This window comes from Lynx canadensis, chromosome D1, assembly GCF_007474595.2.
Source record: "Lynx canadensis isolate LIC74 chromosome D1, mLynCan4.pri.v2, whole genome shotgun sequence".
Lineage (NCBI taxonomy): Eukaryota > Metazoa > Chordata > Mammalia > Carnivora > Felidae > Lynx > Lynx canadensis.
The window spans coordinates 85,370,834-85,391,688 of record NC_044312.2 but is presented as its reverse complement, the minus strand read 5'-3'; the positions used below and the strand labels follow the sequence as shown (position 1 = coordinate 85,391,688).

Genomic DNA, 20,855 nt, shown 5'->3' with positions numbered 1-20,855 from the left:
CTGTTCCAAGCCTCCCACCTTGACTGGTAGACGACCATCTTCTCCCTGTAACTACATGCCATCTTCCTTCTATGTGTGTCATCTTTGTGTCCAATTTCTTCTTTTATAAAGACACAGTCATTTTTATTACAGCCCATCCTAATTACCTGATTTTTAACTTTGTTAGTTTTGTAAAGACCTGCCTCCAAATAAGGTTACATTCTGAGGTACTGGGGGTTAGGATTCCAACATATCTTTTTTTTGCGGTCAGGGAACATAATTAAACCATAACATCTTCCAAGAACTAAAGATGGTGTTCATCAATCATTTTACCTAAACCATTGCCTAAAATGATAATTATCAATATCAGTGAAGTTCAAATCAGCACATATTTATTAAGTGCCTGGCATCTTTGGAACATAATAGTGGATGCTGCGGTAGCACACAGGTATAATGGAGATATGGACATGGTCTCTACCTGCTCAACCCTAGGATAGGACATCAGAAGCAAGGGAAAGACAAGATGAGATGGGCCCAAATAACCACACCACAAGGTTTGGTGTGGTGAGTTCTACAAGAGCATTGTGAGTGAAGAGCTTTGGAAATACATAAAGGACAGGGAGGCAAGGACATTTCAACCAGGCCTTGAAGGACTCGTGAGATATCAAAAGGCAGTGTTGGCAGAAAGAGCAGTTCAGGAGAAAGATGAGCTTGAGCTGAGATGTGGAGTAGGGAGATTCATTCATTCAGGTGAGTGAACTGGGGTGTAGTTGAATGAGAGAAGAACTTTTCAAACTTTGTATAAGCGCAGTCCCAGAAAATATTTAAAACAGACATGGTCTGGCTTAAAATCCCAATTGTTGTAGATATCTGCACAGCACAGTTGAACCCCCAAGGTGGGACTACAGCAACAGGAAGTCAGCCTGAAAAAGCAGGGTGTGGCCAGCTTTGGATATCCAATTGTTGCCATGACCCTGGGGACCACTAGGAGGTATTAGGAGGTTCCCAAGCAGAGAAGTAACTAAACCAGACTCTTCTGGTAATGATACATGAGATGGGTCAGAACAGGGAGAAATAACTTTGTCTTGAAGTAATACAGGTTTATAGAAATTTAATAAGAAAGTTATATATTGTTAAGTATGCAAAACTATAAAAAATGACCAAATACCCTCTGTTTTTCTGAGGCTGTTTGTGGCATCTTCACTACTAAGAAACCACTCCAAGCTGCAGAGAGAAGAAGGCAGATTTTCTATTTCTAGAAACCAAGATTGACAGCAATGTCATTGAAAACGTGGGACTTAGATTTACCCAGGCCTGTGTTTGAATTCCAGCTTCTACCAAAGTTCCTCAAGCCTGAGTATTGATTCTTTCATCTGAAAAAGAAAGAAAATTGCATCAACTTTATGTTATTATCATGGGGATTAAATAAGGTCATTTATTTATTTATTTACTTGCTTAGGTCGTCAAATGATCTTTCACTGAAATATTTTCCTTTGTAGTTCTTAACTAGCTGGGAATTCCACTGCACCACTATTCATATCTTCTGTGTCATGAGGGGGAGGTCATTGACATTGCATCTCACACATTAGGCAGCCTCCAGGATCTCTTTAATAGTTCCATAAAGTTCTCTGGCTAAAGATCAGTGTCACATCTGTCAGGCAATGTTGATAATCTTATTAAAAGTGATGTTTCCACTGTGCTTAATGTTTTTCTTCTTCTTTCTGTCCCTTGGCAGTTCCTTGAAGGCTTTGATAATCAGGGTAGAAGCAGAAGGTCCCACTTCAATCTAGACCTGTTTTGAATGGTCAGTTTCACTATAATCCTCAGACCCATCCAATTACTGGTTGTCTTGGCAATGTCATCACCAAACTCTTTTCAAGACAGACCCAGGGGACTGATCTTTAGGGCCAGGCAGACATGGCACCAACTTCCCCACTAGTCCAACTCAGGTATATAATTTTTATCTCATTGGGGTTGACCTTAGATGGCATGGTGGAAGCAGCTGGTGTTGGATGAGCCTGGATTTGGGACAACTAAAGACAGTTACACCTTTGTCACCTTGAGCCAAAAGCCAAAAGTAAGGCCATATATTTAAAGTGTTGAGCATAATGCTTGGAAATAGTTAGCATTCATAATGTGAGTGTTCTCCAAGAAAAATTAACCAACCACATTAAGGGGAAGAAGGGCATTAGGTATACCTAGCAGAGTCATTCATGCTGATCTGATTGCTGGATTTCTCTGATCTAGCCATATCTTTCCCTTTGTTGAGCAGAGTTTCTGCTAGCCAAGGCACATTACAGGGGCCCCATCCACATTTCTCCATTTAATTCTCATCGTCTTCTATTGGAGACCACTCAGGTGGTCTCTCTCCTATATTCTGATCTGCATTGATCCGTTGATAAGTTGAGCCTACAAAAAAGAGTTCTGGGCAACAAAATAGAGAAATTACTTTATCCACACTATCAAGAAGCCTACTTTGTGGGTACTATCAAGACAGAATGTGCAGCAAATTGGTGAAGGCCACACAGCATGTCAGAATGACTGCACAGTAATTGAAAAGTATTGCTTGCACACTTTCAGGATCTGGGCAATCTCCCAGCAGACAATGGCATCGAGGAATAAACTATGCCATAAAAGATGGGTTCCAGCTGCATCCAGGGCAAATGTCACGCATGTGCCTTGAGAAGTGCAGGAAAGGCATCGACTACTCCAATGGTTTCCAAGGGAGCATGTTTCCCATGAGGCTGAGACAAGAAAAGAGCTTTGTCAAAAACAGCCTCTGTGGTCACATTTCCCATTTTTAGTTTGACACAGCATTTTAAGCTTTCTCGGTTGCCCATCTGGAGAAGCACTGCTGGCCCTCACTCTGGCATTTCCGGAGGGTGTCCAGGATTTCCATCTAGCCCTCCTGCTAACCTCCAACCCCCATCCACAGGGCTTGAATCACCAACTTCCCTCAGCATTTCCCACCTAGCTGGTGGCTGCACCATGCTTCCACAACCACCAAAGGGGTGGTAAACTTACTGTTCAGAAGATTGAGTGAGGGCTTTGTTTTGCTTTATGAATTTGTTCATTTGGTGTCCTTTGCTTGGGCCTGTGAGGATGGGCTTTGACTGAATTTTAGACTTGAGATTGAGTTCCTAATGAACTCCATTGGGAGCCAGAAGAAGAATGAAGTGACAGAGGGACAGCTGATCTTTGACCCCAGCCCATTGAGGGCTGTTGTCATCACTGTTGGTGGCTGCTCTGAACAAGAATACATTGTCTCTCTGTCTATTGTGGACTTGCCATCACAGTCAGTCTTCACAGGATGTACCCCTTTAATCAGGAAATGTGTTCTTCCACTTAGGGCAAAGGGTGGATGAGGAAGGCAGATCATGTAAGTTCAGCAATACTCCAGAGAGTCAGGACTTGAGAAGGAAACATTTGGAGAAAAGGGTAATATTACTAAGAATTAAAAAATGAATTTAAAATAAATACTTATTGAATAGTTTCTATATATTACTTATATGGGTTGTTTTATTTAATCATTTCAATAACCCTGTGAAGTAAGCCCTCTCCCACTTTTCAAATAAAAAAATCTGAGGTTTAGTCTTAAAAAAAAAAAGTTATCAGTGAGGTAGACCTATGATTCCATGATTTAATCCCAGGCAATGAATCTAGAGTCTATAAGTACTACTTGGTGTTCTCTCCATGAATCAGGAGGGAAGTTGAAATCCAAAGTGGCTTTAGGAGCTCTGCTAACCTCTCTATAATTAGAAAGACAAATACATCTGTGTGAGATGTTTCTTAGGTTCCTTTCTGACTATCCAAATAATCACCATCTTTCAAGGCTTTGGTCAAGGGCCCACTTCTCTGCAACTGCTTCCTTGAGAGATTTTCTGACTACCCATAATCCTTTCCATAACAATCATTTCAATCAAATTTGCTTAGAAATGCCTCATTAAAAAAGCTACTGTTATTACCCCCACTCCCACCGCCGGCCCCCATTTTACAGATTAAAAACTGAACTTAGAGAAGGTTCACCTAAGACCTCATTTCTAACAAGTAACTGAGTCTGGATTTGAACCCATGAGACCTGACACATAGTCAATGTGCTTTATCTCTGTGTTATATTGTTTCCTCTCAATTAAAGGCTATATGATACACCTTTGTCAATCAATCAAGTAATCTATATTTTTTGTTTTCTTTTCTTTGCTGCAGTGCCCAGCAGCCTTGCCCTAGGCTCTCTAGAACTAGGTTCCGTTGTTCCCTCAAAGAACTTTCATGTAGTTAGCAACAACTTTTGTGCAAGTTTTCTTTGTATAAACAATTAACACACTTGGAATTTGGGAGAAACTGCAGAAGAAAGTATGGTAGCTCTCAATGACTTTGGGGGAAATTATCTCGTCATGATTCTAGATTATACTAGATTATACATCTTATACTAGATGTCGTTTGTTATTTTGTTGTTGTTTTCTTTAGATTCTTTGATTCACATTGCTATGGGAGAGCCAAGGGAAAAAAACTCAACTACTTCATACTGAAAGTGTGGAAAAATGCCATAGTTTCTTTGATTAGTGCCTAGGGTAGTTTTTTGTTTTCTTGAAATCAAGTCGGATTCCCAGATCCTACCACTTTAGAGTGGTGAGAAAAAATTCAGTCTTGGTAAATTACCAGGGTCCTTTTGCATCTCAAAGTAACATTCTACTTTAGAGGCTTTCTGGTCTGGAAATGGGAGAAGAAGAGATTGAAGGGCTTTTGACCTCTTCCGTGAAACCAGTAGAAACCCTATAAGATAATATTCTCAGGATATGAACTAGAAAAAGAAAAGCCCACACTACAAAAAGATTGTAGGAGTACATAGATTTCTGGGTCATGGCTCTGGGTAGAAGTGGGAGAAATATCTCTCCTAAGAATCTATAAACTCAAGTCTACAGTCTATCAGATTTGGACCCCCAAAATCACAAGGTAAGCATGTAGTTCGAACGGTCTCAGGTAATAATATTACCAAATGTCTGGCAGAAACACTGGAAATACTTATTTGGAAGACTAGACTTTAAACCAGGCTTCAAAAAGTTACCGTGGATAATAGTTCTAAAGAACATAAGCCAACAATAAAAAATGACTAAACATATGAGTGAATAAACCACCATGATTGAAAGTCAGTAGAAACAACCAAATGTAGAATCTGACCCACCAAGACTACAGGTGTTGAAATTATCTGGTTTGGAAAATAAAATGATATTTTAATATGTTTTTAAAATAAAAGTATTGAAATTTTGAGAAATGCAGAAGTTAAAAACTGAGAAGTTTAATAGACAAAGGAGATACATTGTAAAGGTATAAGAGATGTTTATTGGCATTTCAGAATCGCTAATTGAGAGAATTGGGAAAAGTCAATATTCAATATGATAATGGTTGACAGTTTTCTAGAATTCGTAATAGATACAATCTTCACATTCAGAAAGACCTGTGGATTTTGTAGTGAAACTGAAAAATACCAAAGGCAAAGTGAAAACCTTGACACTATCCAGAAAGAAAATACAGATTAAATACAAAGATACAATAATTAGAATGACTATACACTTCTTAAAATCAGCAACAGAAAGCAGAAGACAGAGAATAGCTCAAGGATCTGAAAGAAAATCATTGTTACTTTAGAATCCTATAACCTACAAAACTGTATTTCAAGAATGAGATTTATATACAAACATTTTCAGGTACACAAAAAGGTGTGCTACCAACAGATGCTCTCTTGTTGAGAGACCTTCTGAAGGATTTTCTTTTGTGAGAATGAAAACCTCAGAAGGAAGGCCCATGGTATTAAAAGTAATTGTTAGCAAAGAAAATATAAATATACGGGAAAATTTAGAGAAAACTGGATGTATAAAACAATAATGTTTAATATATTGGACAAAAATATGGAGTGCCTTGGTGGCTCAGTCAGTTAAGCATCTGACTTCGGCTCAGGTCATGATCTCACAATTCATGGGTTCGAGCCCCACGTAGGGCTCTGCTGACAGCTCAGAGCCTGGAGCCTGCTTTGGATTCTGTGTCTCCCTCTCTATCTGCTCCTCCCCCACTCACACTCTGTCTCTCTCCTTCAAAAATAAATAAACATTAAAAAAATTAAAAATATATATACTGGGCAAAAATAAATCAGGAAGCTATAATGAAAACCCAGTACAATAGTATTAAGTCAAGAGGGAGATGAACAGAGTTGGTGATCTAAACTCTTTTAAAGTGATTCACAGAAACATAAAAATTTTAACCATCTTTAAAAATGTATTTTCCAACTTACAGAATAATTTTTTTTCCTGAGCCATTTGAGAGTAAGTAGCATACCTGATGCTCCATTACTCCCGAATACTTATATGTGTGATTCCTACAAACAAAAACATGCTCCTACATAGCCAAAGTAACCATCAGAATCAGTAAATTCACATTGAGACATTATTCCATCTAATCCTCATACCTATTCACATTTTCTCATCTGTCCTAATATATTTTATAGCAAAAAGATCCTGTTCAAAATCCTGTGTTGCATTTACTTGTCATATCTCTTTAGTCTAGTTCAATAATTTTTCCCTGAGTTTCATGACCTTGACACTTGAAAATTACAGACCAGTTGTTTTGTAGAATTTCCCTCATTTGGATTTGTCTGATGTTTCCTCATGATTAGATTTAAGCTAATACATCTTTGGCAGAAATAACACAGAACCGATGCTATTGCATCCTGTCCTGTGGTTGTCCTTTTCTGAAGAATGCTAAACCTGATCAGTTGATTAAAGTGATACATGCCAAGCTTTTCCACTCATTGTAGAAAAGCTACTCTTTTTTTTCTTTGGTAGTTAAAAAGTACTTAATAGAAAGTGTAATGAAACCACATAAATATGTCATTCTTCATCAATATTTCAATTAATTAATTAATTTATGTCATATGGACTCATGAGTTCTTATTTTATTAAATGCTTAATAATCCATTATTTTCATTATTTATTTTGATGTCTAAATTGTCCTCAACTTTATCAATGAAAAGCTCTTTGAGGTGACTGTTGTATTGTTTTGAAATGTCCCCAGAATTTTTTGAGTACTTTCCTACTTTATGGCATGAAAAGATGTTCCAGGCTCTTGCTTTTTATTTGTAACCACCTCAGAGAGATCTTCCTCACCCTGCTCTGGGTCTGACATCTTATACAGAACCACCGTCTTGACTAGAACCCCTCCTTAGCAGTCCACAGCCTGCCTCCCCACGTGACTACTCTCTTCACCATTCTTGAACTTTCAATATGCAGAATCAGAAGCCTGACTTTACTTCCTGCCCCACCCCTACCTCCCACCTCCTACATAGATACCTCCTTGTCCTATGTAGATTTCCTTCCAAAGGGTACAACCAACCCACCCACTTCAAGCTTCAACACTCTTAACCAAATTTCTCTTCCATATGGTTGCTCTACACATTCTGATAAGGCTCTTATACCTTATTCCAGGCAACCTCCCCCAGGGACACTCTCTTCAACACCCTGTGCCAGGCTGTCACACGACAGGATCTGCCCCCCCCACCCCCACCCCATGGAGACACCTTCTTTCCTCTGTTGCTCTCTGCCACCTCCATCCTGGTGTAGAGATCTACCTTGTCAGGCCCACCTAATGGATTTAAGACCCAATCACTTGAAAAGGGAAGGGAGGTAAAAAGAACAAAGGGGCAAAAACATGAAGGATGAAGCAAGGAGTGAAGGAAAAGGAAGGAAAAATAGGAAAAGAAGTGGAAATGGAAGGACTTCATTTATTTTAAATTTTTTAATGTTTATTTTTGAGAAAGAAAGAGACAGAGCATGAGCGGTAGAGGGGCAGAGAGAGAGGGAGACACAGAATCCAAAGGAGGCTCCAGGCTCTGAGCTGTCAGCACAGAGCCTGATGCGGGGCTCAAACCCACAAACCGTGAGATCATGACCTGAGCTGAAGTCTGGCACTTAACCAACTGAGCCACCCAAGAACCCTGGAAGGACTTTATTTTTAAAGCTTGTTAAACTAAAAATGACTGGTAAAAATTGAAGGTAATCCCTAAAAGGACAAAAATAAAGTATGTAACACACAAACTAGCAGGAAGGGGCAAAAATGGAATAAGGGAAAGGGAAACAAATGAAATTAACCTAAGAGAAGGCAAGAAGGGCTTAAAACAAGAGATAAACAAGTAGGATAGGAGGGACAAATAGAAAGTACTAGATAAGTTGGTAGAATTTAATCTAAATATACAATGAGGAAGAACTAAACTATTTTGTTAGAAGGTAAAGATTATCATATTGGACTCCAAAACAGAATCCATTTATACTCAGTTCGCAGGAGCCAGATCTAGAACATTAGGGTACAGAAATTTGGAAAGGCCTTGAGCCATGTCCCTTTGACTCCTGTCCTCGTTATCCTGCTCTAGGGAAGCAAGAGGAATCAGAGTCGAAGCAGTTAAGAAAAGTTCTGCTCCCAATAGAGGACCTGCATAAGCTGTTAGAACCAGAGCAGAGTAATGAAGATCTCCCTGGAGGTCTGCAGAAAAAGAACAAGATGAGCCTGGAACGTGTTTTTGTGTCATAAAGTAAGGCCGTGCTATGTTAGATTGCTGAGGACCTGTCAAAAGGGCACAGAGGCCAGTGTGAAGGGGCTTCCACTGGTCAAATCAAAGTGGTGCTTATGTCCAGTAGCTGCCTTCTCCGGGTCCATGGCTTTTTATCTGTGTTGGGTCAACGGGAGGCCGAGTTTGGGCTGACAATAGGAAGCCATCACCTGTGGTTTCGTCTCTACTCTCCTTTCGGTAGAATCTCCAGCACTGCAGTATCTTCTCTGTTGCTACAGCCCCCTCTTGGTCACTGTGGTTCCACTTCTACTGGGTGGCCACGACCCCTGGGCTTTGATATCATTTTCTCCCCTTTGCTTCCCCTCCCCACACGTGGTAGCAGCTTCTTGCTGTGGCTAATCTCCGAGTTGCCTCACCATCCCTGGTGGGTTTCTCAGATCTATAATGTGTGTAACCCATTTCCTGAATTAAATTCCCTCTGTTTAGATATTTAAGGAGGTTTCTATTTTCCTAATCGGACGCTGACAGATATTCCAGGCAAATACTAGCAAAAAGAAAGATGGCATAATTAATGTTAGTCAGAACAGACTTTAAGGCCAAAAGCAATGGTGAGATACAGAATATAATATTAATCTAAACTGTATGCACCTAATAACATACCAAAATATATGTGGCAAATATCAACGAATCTACAAAGAAAAATGGAGAAGTCACCTTCAGACTAGGTGACACTTAGCACATTTATCTTAGTAAATTATAGCTTTCACTGTCAAGGAGTCAAATTAAGAAACTTGATCTAGCAGACATGATAGAATACCACTCCAATAACTAGAGAACATATATTTTTCCCAAGTACACATGGAGGCTATTTCACCTTTTAGGCCATAAAGGAGGGCTTAACAAATTTCAGAGCATCACAAGACCATACCCCAACTGTCACACAGTATGTCAGGAATCAATAACAAAAAGACGATTAAAATAACCATATGCATTTGGGGGGAGGCACATGACATAAAAAGAAATCACAATGGAAATTTAAAAATATTTATAACTGAAAAATAATGGGAAAAGTAAAACAGTACTGAGAGAAGTTAATGTCTCGTAAATGTATAAGAAAAGAAAGACTGAAAAGTAAGAACTTTAAAAGAACAGCAGAAGAAACCCAAGGAAAGTAGAGGAAAGAAAATGCTAGAGTAGGAGCAAGCAGATACAATGAAAATGTGGTTATAAAAATTAAAGCTGCACTTTAATATTTTTTTTAATTTTTTTTAACGTTTATTTATTTTTGAATCAGAGAGAGACAGAGCATGAATGGGGGAGGGTCAGAGAGAGGGAGACACAGAATCTGAAACAGGCTCCAGGCTCTGAGCTGTCAGCACAGAGCCCGACGCGGGGCTCGAACTCACAGAATGCGAGATCATGACCTGAGCCGAAGTCGGATGCTCAACCGACTGAGCCACCCAGGCGCCCCTGCACTTTAATATTTAATATCATTCAAAATGTGAGTTTCACCTTTGCTCAACAGGAATTTTATGGCAATGAAATGATTTTTAGAGGGTAACTAGGTGGTGGAAGAGAAAAGTCTGTTATTGGGCTCCTGCTGTTATTATTATGTCATTCAAGTCTAAAAGCTTATCTCAAAGGAGTTTCTAACGGTAAACTTTCAATTTTTGACTTTTTCTGAGATTTTCACTAGGATCCATTTTGACTTAATTTTTGTGACAGGTGTAAGGTCTGTGTGTAGACTCATGTGGATGTTCAGTTGTCCAACGCCATTTGTTGAAAAGACTATCTGTTCCATTGCATTGCCTTTAGTCCTTTGTCAAAGATCAGTCACCGATATTCATATTGTTCTATTTCTGGTCTCTCTTTTCTGTTCTGTTGATCTATTTGTCTATTCTTTGCCAACAGTGCACTGTCTTGATGACTGCAGATTTATAGTCTTAAATTCGGGTAGCATCTATCTTTCGACTTTGTTCTTCTACTTCACTATTGAGTTGGCCATTGTGGGTCTTTTGCCTCTCCATATAAACTTTAGAATCAGTTTCTTGATATCCCTAAAATAACTTGCTGGGATTTTGATTGTGATTTTGTTGAATCTATTCATCAAGTTAGGAGGAACTAATATCTTGGTGATAATGTCTTTCAATCTATGAACATGGAATATCTCTTTGTTTGGTTATGCTTTGATTTCTTTCATCAGAGTTTTATAGTTCTCTTCACATAGATTTTGTATACGATTTGTTAGGTTTTACTTATGTATTTCATTCTTGGGGTATTATTAATGTAAATGGCAATGTGTTTTTAATTTCATTGCTGGTATATGGGAAAGCAGTTGACTTTTGTATATTAATTTATACCCTGCAACCTTACTATAATCTCTTGTTAGTTTCAGTTCTTTGGTGATTCTTTTGGATTTTCTATAAAGGCAATCACGTCACCTGCAAACAAACACAATTTTATTTCTTCCTTCCCAATGTCTATACCTTTTTAAATTTTTTCTTGTTTATTGCATTAGCCAGACTTCCAATAGGATGTTGAAAAGCACTGATGAGAAGAGAGGTTCTTGTTTTCATCCTAATCTTATTAAGAATTCTTCGAGTTTTGATTGTCTATTTCTTGTGTATATGTTTTAGTAGATTGTGTCTTTCAAGGAATCAATCTATTTCATTGAGGTTATCTAATTTGTGGACACAAGAGTGTTTTAACAATAAAACAATTGGAAACAAACCATATATACACCAACATTAGATAGATAAATTGTGGTCTAACCATCTAATGAGATACTATGTAGCAATGAAAATATGTGACCCACAGAGTGTTTCTCAGCCTTTTTTTTTCTTTCATTATAATACCCCTAAGAGATGTTTTCTTCTGGGCACCTGGGTGGCTCAGTTAAGCATCTGACTCTTGATTTCGGCCCAGGTCATGATCTCACAGTTCAGTTAGTGAGATAGAGCCTCACTTCCGTCTCTGCGCTGACAGCACAGAGCCTGCTTGAGATTGTCTCTCTCCCTCTCTCTCTGCCCTTCCCCCACTCTCTTGCTCTCTAAAAAATAAATAAATAACCCTAAAAAATTTTTAAAGATGTTTTCAAACTTTTTTTTTACTCATAGCCCCCTATGAAACTTCAACACCATAGACAAACTATTTATATACTGTATGCATATCTTTGCTTTATACATTAAAAGAGTGAGAGTTTTCTGTACTGCCAGAACCAGTTTTCACTCCATTAAGAATGCATGATTCATTCATCAATATGGATGAATCCTAAAAACATATATAATTCTCTTCCTATTAGGTTCAAACAGGCAGCAGTAAACAATATGTTGTTTAAGGATACACACATATGCGGTAAAACTGGAAAGAAAAACAAGGATGTGATAAATACAAAACGTCTTTAATAGTTGCCGCTACAGTGCAAGTAGGTAGAGAGATAGGTGAGTCACGCGGGAAATTTTAAGTTAGTGGCACACTCTCCTTCCTAAGCTGTTTGCTTCGTACTGACAAGACAATGGGCCCCAAATGGCACCGCTTATGCTGAGCCCTGTGTCACCCAACCAACACTTAATTACAGTGTCAGCCTTTTCCAGAAATGGAATCTTCAAGCAGTTGATCAGGAACTACCCGATGGACACCAGTGAGATAATTGGCCTGATTGACCCCTACCATTCCCTAAAGGAGAGTGACCTTGCCACGACCAATCCACTTTTTGCTAATATAGCTTCCTTGTTCCTACTCCCTTCTGCCTATAAAAGGCTTTCATTCTGTACAGCCCCTGAGAGCTTCTTTCTGTCTGCTAGATGGGATCCCGATCCACGAATCGTTGAGTAAAGCCAAAAAGATCTTTAAAAGGTTCTCAGTTGAATTTTTTTTAAAAACAGTTCATAGATGTTTTTAGACTTATTATTATTTAAAATGAAAATACATGCTACATGCATTCCTCTGCATGTATCTTATGTTACCCAATAATTGCAGCATGACGGGATAAGTGCGCTTGCAGACGTAGATTTAAGTAAATGTTACAAAATTCAGAGAAGATTCAGAGAGATGACATGGGGGGACACTTTTTGGAGGATACACAGAAGTCTACCAGGTGGAAGCAGAGAAGGCAATTCATGCAGAGGGTTCAAATGCATTAAGTAGCTTCTACTTTGGAGGAACTATAAAAAGTTCAATACACTTTGGGCCAAGTGTGGGGGGAGTGCGAGCTATTGACTCTTGATAAATGCGGAAGGATTAAAACGACAAAAAGAGAGACATTATTTCTGTAAGTTTTTTCATGGTAAGTTTATCTCATGCTCGAAGTAGAATAAAGTGATCTGAACCTTTCTTTTAAATAAAACGACCAGCCCCGCCTCTGAGCATAGAGTTCTAATCCTTGGCCAAACAAGCTGAGAGGTATGCATTGCCGTCTGCATCCACTCATCCTTCTTCCCATTTGGCCTTGCAAAATTGTTCTTTTTCAAAGTTCAAGTTTTTTAATCCCTCTGTCAAGGCTTCACTAATTAAAGCCCAAACAACCTTAAAAGCAAATGAGCATTTGGGGCCACTGGGCACCATTCCATGGCTCTGGATCCATTGTTTTTGTTTCTTAATACTCAACAAGACGTCTTTGTTTAATTCTGAGCTTCCACAAGTGCTTTTTTCTCACTTTGAGTATTCTCCCCCTCCCTTCTGCCTCTCGTGGAGCTCACCACAATCAGTACAACAAAATTCCACCTAAAAGCGGCACATCTCTTTTGAGGTCACATGATGTGGTTCTCTGTAAATGCTCACCACCTGTGCCAACCCTTCAGCCCAGTTGCCACTCGAAGTTGCTTCATGCGTACCATTTCCAAGACAGAAAGGTAGATGCACAGTGTATACTAGTGCAAAGAGCAAGGATTCCTAGTGAGAGAAAATGGGATTTCTCTTGAGGTCCTGCATGGCTATATTTTTTAAATTTTTTTTAACGTTTTTATTTATTTTTGAGACAGAGAGAGACAGAGCATGAACGGGGGAGGGGCAGAGAGAGAGGGAGACACAGAATCGGAAGCAGGCTCCAGGCTCTGAGCCATCAGCCCAGAGCCCGACGCGGGGCTCGAACTCACAGACCGTGAGATCGTGACCTGAGCTGAAGTCGGACGCTTAACCGACTGAGCCACCCAGGGGCCCCTGCATGGGTATATTTTAAGAAAGTCATAGTTCATGGGTAAGCCTCCCCCTCCAGTTTCCCCTGTCGTATCTGGGAAACAAAAGGCCCACAGAAAGCAGCTGTCTGCTTCTATGCTTGCAAAGTTGATAGTGGATCATCAGTAAAATAAAAGCTTTTGACTCTTGCTCGGTGGATTACTAGCAAGAAGAAGAGGAAGAAGAAGCAAGCAGAAGAATGAAAAGAAGGAGGAGGAGGAGGAAGAGGAGAAAGATGAGGGGGAGGAGGAGAGAAAAAAAGAAAAAAAAGAGAATGTTAGTGGCCACACACGAACACATCCTGAGACTGCGTGATCTCTTTACGAGTTAAACACATTGCATTTTGATCATGCTTGTCTCATTTTCCTCTGTGACAACCCTTAACTTTTTTTTTTTTACCTTTGATGGATAGCATTTTCATTCAAAGATTTTTCCATCTTTGTAAGTTAAATTGTTTCTTGAAAGTAATTGCAATGCCCCAATTCTTGGTAAATCAATAAGAAAAAAAAGTGTCCATCATGTGGATCTTGCCTCCTTAAGAACATAAGTAGCATGTGTTATACAAATTAACAAAGTTCAAAGCAGTGTAATAGGTTTGTCTCTCTTTTCCCTCCTGATCAGATAAAATCAAAGCCTCCCTAATGAATGCTCCACCATTTTCTCTTTTTAGATCTGGGTATTAGTTGTGTCTTTGAAAGCGATTGATAAGCCTCTGCATAACAAAATGGTCTCTCCCCCTCCTCATTCAGAAAGTCCTGGAAACTAAGTTTACTCTGATGCCTAGGAGGCTTCTTTGGGGTTTACTCTGATGCCTAGGAGGCTTCTTTGGGGTTATTAGCTTCTCCCCACAGTTGGGCAAGCAGCTATCACCACTTGGAATGTACTATCTGGACATATTAATCATGCATCAGCACAGGGCCATTGGTGGAGGAGAAGGTTAACTTCTGAATGATGGATTTTAGTCACTTGCATACCCTATTTGATCATGAAAATAAACAGTGTCACCCGAAGATCAACATAAGCTGTATCACCTTGTTTAAATGTTTAAATTAAAATGGTTCAAGACCCACCACAGGTCAGTGGAAAACCAACAACTAGCCACCTCCTCCTTGAGCCTCCCAAAGTTCCTGGGGATTCCCAGGGGGTTTACACGTCTCTTAGTCACTCTTATTCTTGCTAATTCCTTCCTTTGAATCCTCATTTTTACAGGCATCTCCTCTCCTGCAGTTGGATCTGTCTTTCAAGACAGCATAGAGGTTAAGGGCACAGGTGATGTCACTTGTAGCTGGATGGCTGTGGGCAATCCACTCATCCACTCTGCCTCAGTTTCTCCATCTGTAAAACAGGGCTAATAGAACACCTCCTCTGAGGTTGTTGTCTGCATTAAATGAGCATAAAGCAGGTGGAAGAGGACTGGCACAGACAAAAAGCTCCCTAAGTGTTAGTTATTGCTCTCCCTATTCCTCCCCTCCCCTCTTCTCTCTGCATCTGTAAGCATTCTCTGCAAGCACAACGTTTGACTCCTCTCAGCAGTCATAGAAGGAAGTGATTACAATTCCTCTGCTAGTCCTGCTCCAGGCAAGTTCACTGACCAACTTCTCAGTCCCCCAGTCTCCCCCTAGACATGTGGGTGGCTTGAGCTGCTCTTCTTCTGTGCCCTCCCCCCCACCTTCCTTCTTCTTATTGGCCCCCTCATTTTCTCAGCTCAGCCTCCTCTCCTGGGCCCCACTATTTAGTAGAATGGTTCAGCATACTCTACTGAGTATCCATCCCTCAGAAGCTTTAGCATTTAGACACTAGGAGGACTTTTCAGGCATCTTCCTAAATAAAGAGCCTTTCAAGAAAGGAAGTATGACAGTCCCCCAGCAGCAGAAGCAGCTGCCAGAAATTAGAATTTTTAAAGGCCGTTTGTTTTCCATTACACTAATAATAAAACTAATAGTGGGTGAAGATGGTCGGAGGTATAAACTTCCACCTACAAGGCAGATAAGTTCTGAGGATGTAGTATACAGCTTGGTGACCCGAGTTAACAAACTGTATGGTGTATTTGAAGGTTGCTGAGAGAGTAGATCTTAAAAGTTCTCCTTACAAGGAAAAAAGTTGTAACTTTGTGACGTGATGACTGTTAACTAAACTAACTGTGGTAATCATTTTTCTATATATACACTTATCAAATCGTTATGATGTACAGCTAAAACGAAACAGTATTACGTTCCAATTATATTTCAACAAAAGGGGAAAAAAGAATTCATGCTACAATGTGTTTTGCAAACATCCCAGCTGCTTCCCATCCACTGTTATCATGGTCCAGTGAAATGCCACCTCAGCTTTCTGTGTCTCAATCTCCTCATCTGAAAAACAGAGAAAAATGATGTAATACAAGGACAGCCCTTGAAACAGTACCTGGTACTTAGTAACCGCTAGTGAATCCAATCATCACTCTTACTATCGCCATTCAACAAATAATGGAATGGAAGCTGGGAGCTGAGGGTTCCCTTGTTCAGGTTTACAGAGGAAAAAGGGGGGCAGGCCAAGATTTTATTCCAGGCTGCCTGCTTCAAAGTTCATCTTCTGCTTCTCTTGAATCAAGGGCTAGCCCCAGTAATAGTGTCTAAACCCACATGTATAGTTTCTGAGCTGAGGAACCTAAATGGAGGATTCAACGAGTTAAAAACAAACATCAGGACGTTTTACATAAAACTCTAGATAGAGAACTTCTCTTTAAAAATTGCAAGTGGTTAGCCCACGTTGGTGGATGGAAACTGCCAGTGAGAGCACAGTATCTGCTGTTTTTCTAGAAAATGACCTCTCCACTTCTGTGCCACACTTGGCTTTGTTTTAGTTTGTTTGTTTTGGTTTTTGTTTTATTTTTTGTTCATTTGTTTGTTTAATGGTTTCAGGAGTAGAATTTAGTGATTCATCACTTGCATATAACACCCAGTGCTCATCCCAACGAGTGCCCCCCTTGATGCCCATCATGCATTTAGCCCATCCCCTAGTCCCCTCCCCTCCAGTAACCCTCAGTTTGTTCTTTATATTTAAGAGTCTCGTATGGTTTGCCTCCCTCTCTGTTTTTATCTTATTTGGCCTTCCTTTCCCCTATATTCATCTGTTTGCTTTGGTTTCTTACCAGCCTGCACCCTGTGACATTTCATTTGCGCTTCATGCCCTTACCATGGCTGACCTAACATGAGTGAAATTGATAATTAACAAATCATCCCTTTCAATGATGCAGCAGACACTTCAGCAGGAGACCCTATTAGACAGACTCTGTGGTGCCACAGTAACAAAATGCCCCAAATTCCTTTCACACCAGAATCTTTAACAGCTTTTTCAGAATTGCCTCTTTCCTTGCCCTGGCCACTGTCAAGTAAATGGACTTGAAGGACCTTCCACAATTGCTCAGGTCATTTACTCTGAAAGCTCTGTGGAGGTTCTGAAACTTCTCTAAACATGTCCATGACATAGGTTTGGACACAGCTAAGGAGTCTGTGGTCATACTCATGACAGGTCTGCTTAAGACATTTTCCAGAGTGCGTTTCCTTGACTCATGGCAGCAGGATGCTAACCCGCCTCCCCACCACTGATTCCCATGGCTTCAATTCATCTTGGATTCAACTGACAGAATAATCTGCCTCAAACATCGATCTTATTACAACCTTCACCTGCTCAAGACCCGACAGAACCTCCCTGTTGCTGCCTGCAGCCAATTCCCCCTTTCAGTCTAGCATTCAAGGCCCTTGTCAATTATGCTGTCCCTGGTGGAAATCTCCAGTCTTATCTCAAATTTCTCTGCGACGTGGCTCCTCTGCTCCAGATAAATCAGTCTATGAGCTGTCTGTACTTCTGGGCTTCCATTCATGCTTCACCTGCCAGATGCCATCCCTGAATTTCCCCTCAATCTAATCATACCTTCCCCCCACTTCCTGTGTGCCCTTATGATATACATATTTAATAAGGATTCTGTCTCTGAAATTAGCTCTGTTTTCATGCTTTATCCATGAAAGTATATCCATGCTTTATGTAATTTTCATGCTTTTTTGTAGATGGAAAAAATCTATACTAATATGAACCACTCTCCCCTTTTGTATTCATAACAGACATTATTAGTTAATCATGGCACATTTTCCCGCAGCCTGTGTATCTCTCTGTACATTAAGCTCCAGGTAACCACCACAAGTCAGTTGGAGTTGACTATAAGATGCCGTCTCTGTTCTAGATTAGAACATCTTCACAGTTCTAAATGGTGGACCTGGGAAAGCTCAGCAGGAGGACAGGGGCAAAGAAGATGGCCTTATTTTTTGGCCTTCTATTTTCTCCCTGAAGTTCAGTGCTCTCTATGTGAGATGAATAGGTCATGGTCAAGAGAATCTGTGTCCCCAAGATTTCTGACTGTTCCCCATCAATTCATCTCAAAGGCTTCACAGACTCTCCTCACCGCAACCAAATGGCTACAACATGTTCAGTCCTTTCTATACCTTGTTAGCTTAAAGCTCAATGAAGAAGAGCAATATTTCCACCCAGGTATCAGAGAGAAGTTCTTTGCACCTCAGTGGCTCTGATTTTCACGTGATCATGAAAAATGGGATGGAGAGTGGGGAGACGTGAAATGCTCTAATTGGTCAGGACTGGGTCTCACGTTCCACCTTTAAAACTGGCATAGTCATGCAAAGAGAAGTTGAGGGTACCAGAAGACTCGAAGGGTGCTTGGTATTAGTTATCTAGAAGACTATGTCCTCATATCCACCACGTAGGGGACATTAGTCTAGGTTCTGAGGATACGGTAGTGGATAAAATGAAGCTACATCATCCTGGAGCTTATTCTCTAGTTGGAAAATACAGAAAATAAACAAATAAACATGTATATAATAAGCCAGGTAGAAATAATTGCTTCATAAACATGTAAAGCAGGATAAGCAAAATAGTAAGGGCGTGAGGCAAATGGAGCGGTGGAATGTATGGCCATTCCAATTTTATGTGGAGTGGTTGGAGAGGGCACTTCTGTTAAGGTGACACTTAAAAATGCACTAAAATTACTGAGGGAGAAAACTAGAAAGAGACACGTAGGGGATGAGCATTTCACACAGAAGGAACAGCAAAGGCAAATGCCCTGAGGTGGCAGAATGGCTGGAGGTTTGAGGACCATCCAGGAGGCCAATGTGGCTGGAGCAGAGTGAACAAGGAGGAGAGAGGTAGGTGGTGAGATCAGAGGTTAAGTGCAGGGGAATGAGAACAGGGAACAGATACTGGAAGGTCTTTAAGGCCATTGCAAAGACTTTGGCTCTTAGTATGAGTGAAAGGGAAGGCCATTGGAGAGTGTTGAGCAGGTGGTGATACAACCTAACTTACATCCTAAAAGAATCATTTTCATTTCTCTGTGCTGCCAGGGTGGGTGTGGAAAGGACAGAGGGAGTAGGGTGATATTCCAGGAGCCTACTTTTTGTTTTTAAGTTTTTTTTAATGTTTATTTATATTTGAGAGAGAGAGAGAGACAGAGCATGAACGGGAGAGGGTCAGAGAGAGAGGGAGACACAGAATCCAAAGCAGGCTCCAGGCTCTGAGCTGTCAGCACAGAGCCCGACGTGAGGCTCAAACTCACAGACCGCAAGATCATGACCTGAGCGGAAGTCGGTCGCTTAACCGACTAAGCCACGCAGGTGCCCCCCAAGAGCCTACTTTAATTTTCAGGCAGAAGATGGTGGTTTGTACCAGTGTGGTGGTGACATAAATAGCAAGAAGTGGTTACACATGGGAAATATTTTGAAGGTAGGACAGATGAGATGTGCTGACAGATGGGGTGTGGGAAGAGGAAGCAGGAATAACCCCAAAGTTCTTGGCCTGAACAAAGGAAAGGATGGCATTGCCATAGGGAAGACCAAGGGAAGAGCAGACTTAGGGGAGAGTGGATTTGAATATTTTAATGCTAAGAAGAGATTGCAAGTCAATTATTGTTATATGGTCTCATGTTCAAGAGAGAGAGGTGTGGGTTGAAGATTTGAGCTTGGGAATGTCAGCATCGAGATGGAATTTAAAGTCATGAGAAGAATCAGAAAGAATGGAATCTTGCCATTTGCAACAACGCAGATGGAACTAGAGGGTATTGTGCTACGTGAAATAAGTCAGTCAGAGGAAGACAAATATCATATGACTTCACTCATATGAGGAATTTAAGATACAAAACAGATGAACATAAGGGAAGGGAAAGAAAAAGAATATAAAAACAAGGGGGACAAAACATGAGAGACTTAAATACAGAGACAATCTGAGAGTTGCTGGAGGGGTTGTGGGTGGGGGGATGGGCTAAATGGGCAAAGGGCTTTGAGGAGGACACCTGTTGGGATGAACACTGGGTGTTATACATAGGGGATGAATCACTGGAATCTCCTCTTGAAAACATTATTCCACTATATGCTAACTAACTTGGATGTAAATTAAAAATAACTAAGTAAATAAATAAATATAAAGTCATGAGAAGAAATATGGAAACCAAGGTGTTTGTACAGATAGATGAGCAAAGACACTCTAGGTCTGAGCCTGGGATTCCTCCACAGCAGGAACTGAGACAAAAATCTCCATTAGCAGTGGTTCTTAGTACAAACGGCTCCCTTCCCAGGACTGCACGTTTGGAATCTTTTTTTTTTTTCTTCCTTTTTCCATTTTTTTTTCCTTTCTGGTGTGACTTTTTGGTGAACTCCAATTTTCCTTTTTGAATAAGATTTTTCTATCTCATCTTAAACTCTGTGAATGTTTTCCGTGCTTAGCCCCCTGAATATTGACACACCGGGAAGGCTGGCCTAAATTGAGCAGCCAAAGCAAATGCTGAGAGAGCCAAGAACAGAGCTCAGGTTGATCTTGGAAAGCTAGACCACCAGGCCTTGGCTCTCAGGGCCAGGCCGACAGGCATTGGAGCAGAAAAGGCAATTGGCACAGGGTGGGTGATGCCATAGCCTGGTCGGGTAGCCCTGTCCTCCTGCTTCACAGGCACTTGCTGGGGCATGGGAAGGTCAGTTGGGTCAGGGCTTTTACATTGGTGCCTCCAGGAATCTGGGTTAGCGTCCTGGTCACCAGTGCTCAAGAGAGTAAAGGGGTTCCTCTGTCCCCATTGGCTGGTCTGATTAATCTGGCGCCTAATCAGGCCCTTTTGAAGGGGAGG

The 20,855-nt window shown here is 40.6% G+C and overlaps 1 long non-coding RNA gene across 1 annotated transcript; it reads left to right on the top strand.

The window, feature by feature from the left end:
* The first annotated feature begins 1,670 nt into the window (after nt 1-1,670).
* Nucleotides 1,671-19,594, top strand: LOC115526137. Its single transcript, XR_003972555.1, has 3 exons — nt 1,671-1,739; nt 19,391-19,400; nt 19,583-19,594. It is a non-coding gene; the product is annotated as an uncharacterized LOC115526137 (long non-coding RNA).
* Nucleotides 19,595-20,855: the final 1,261 nt, after the last annotated feature.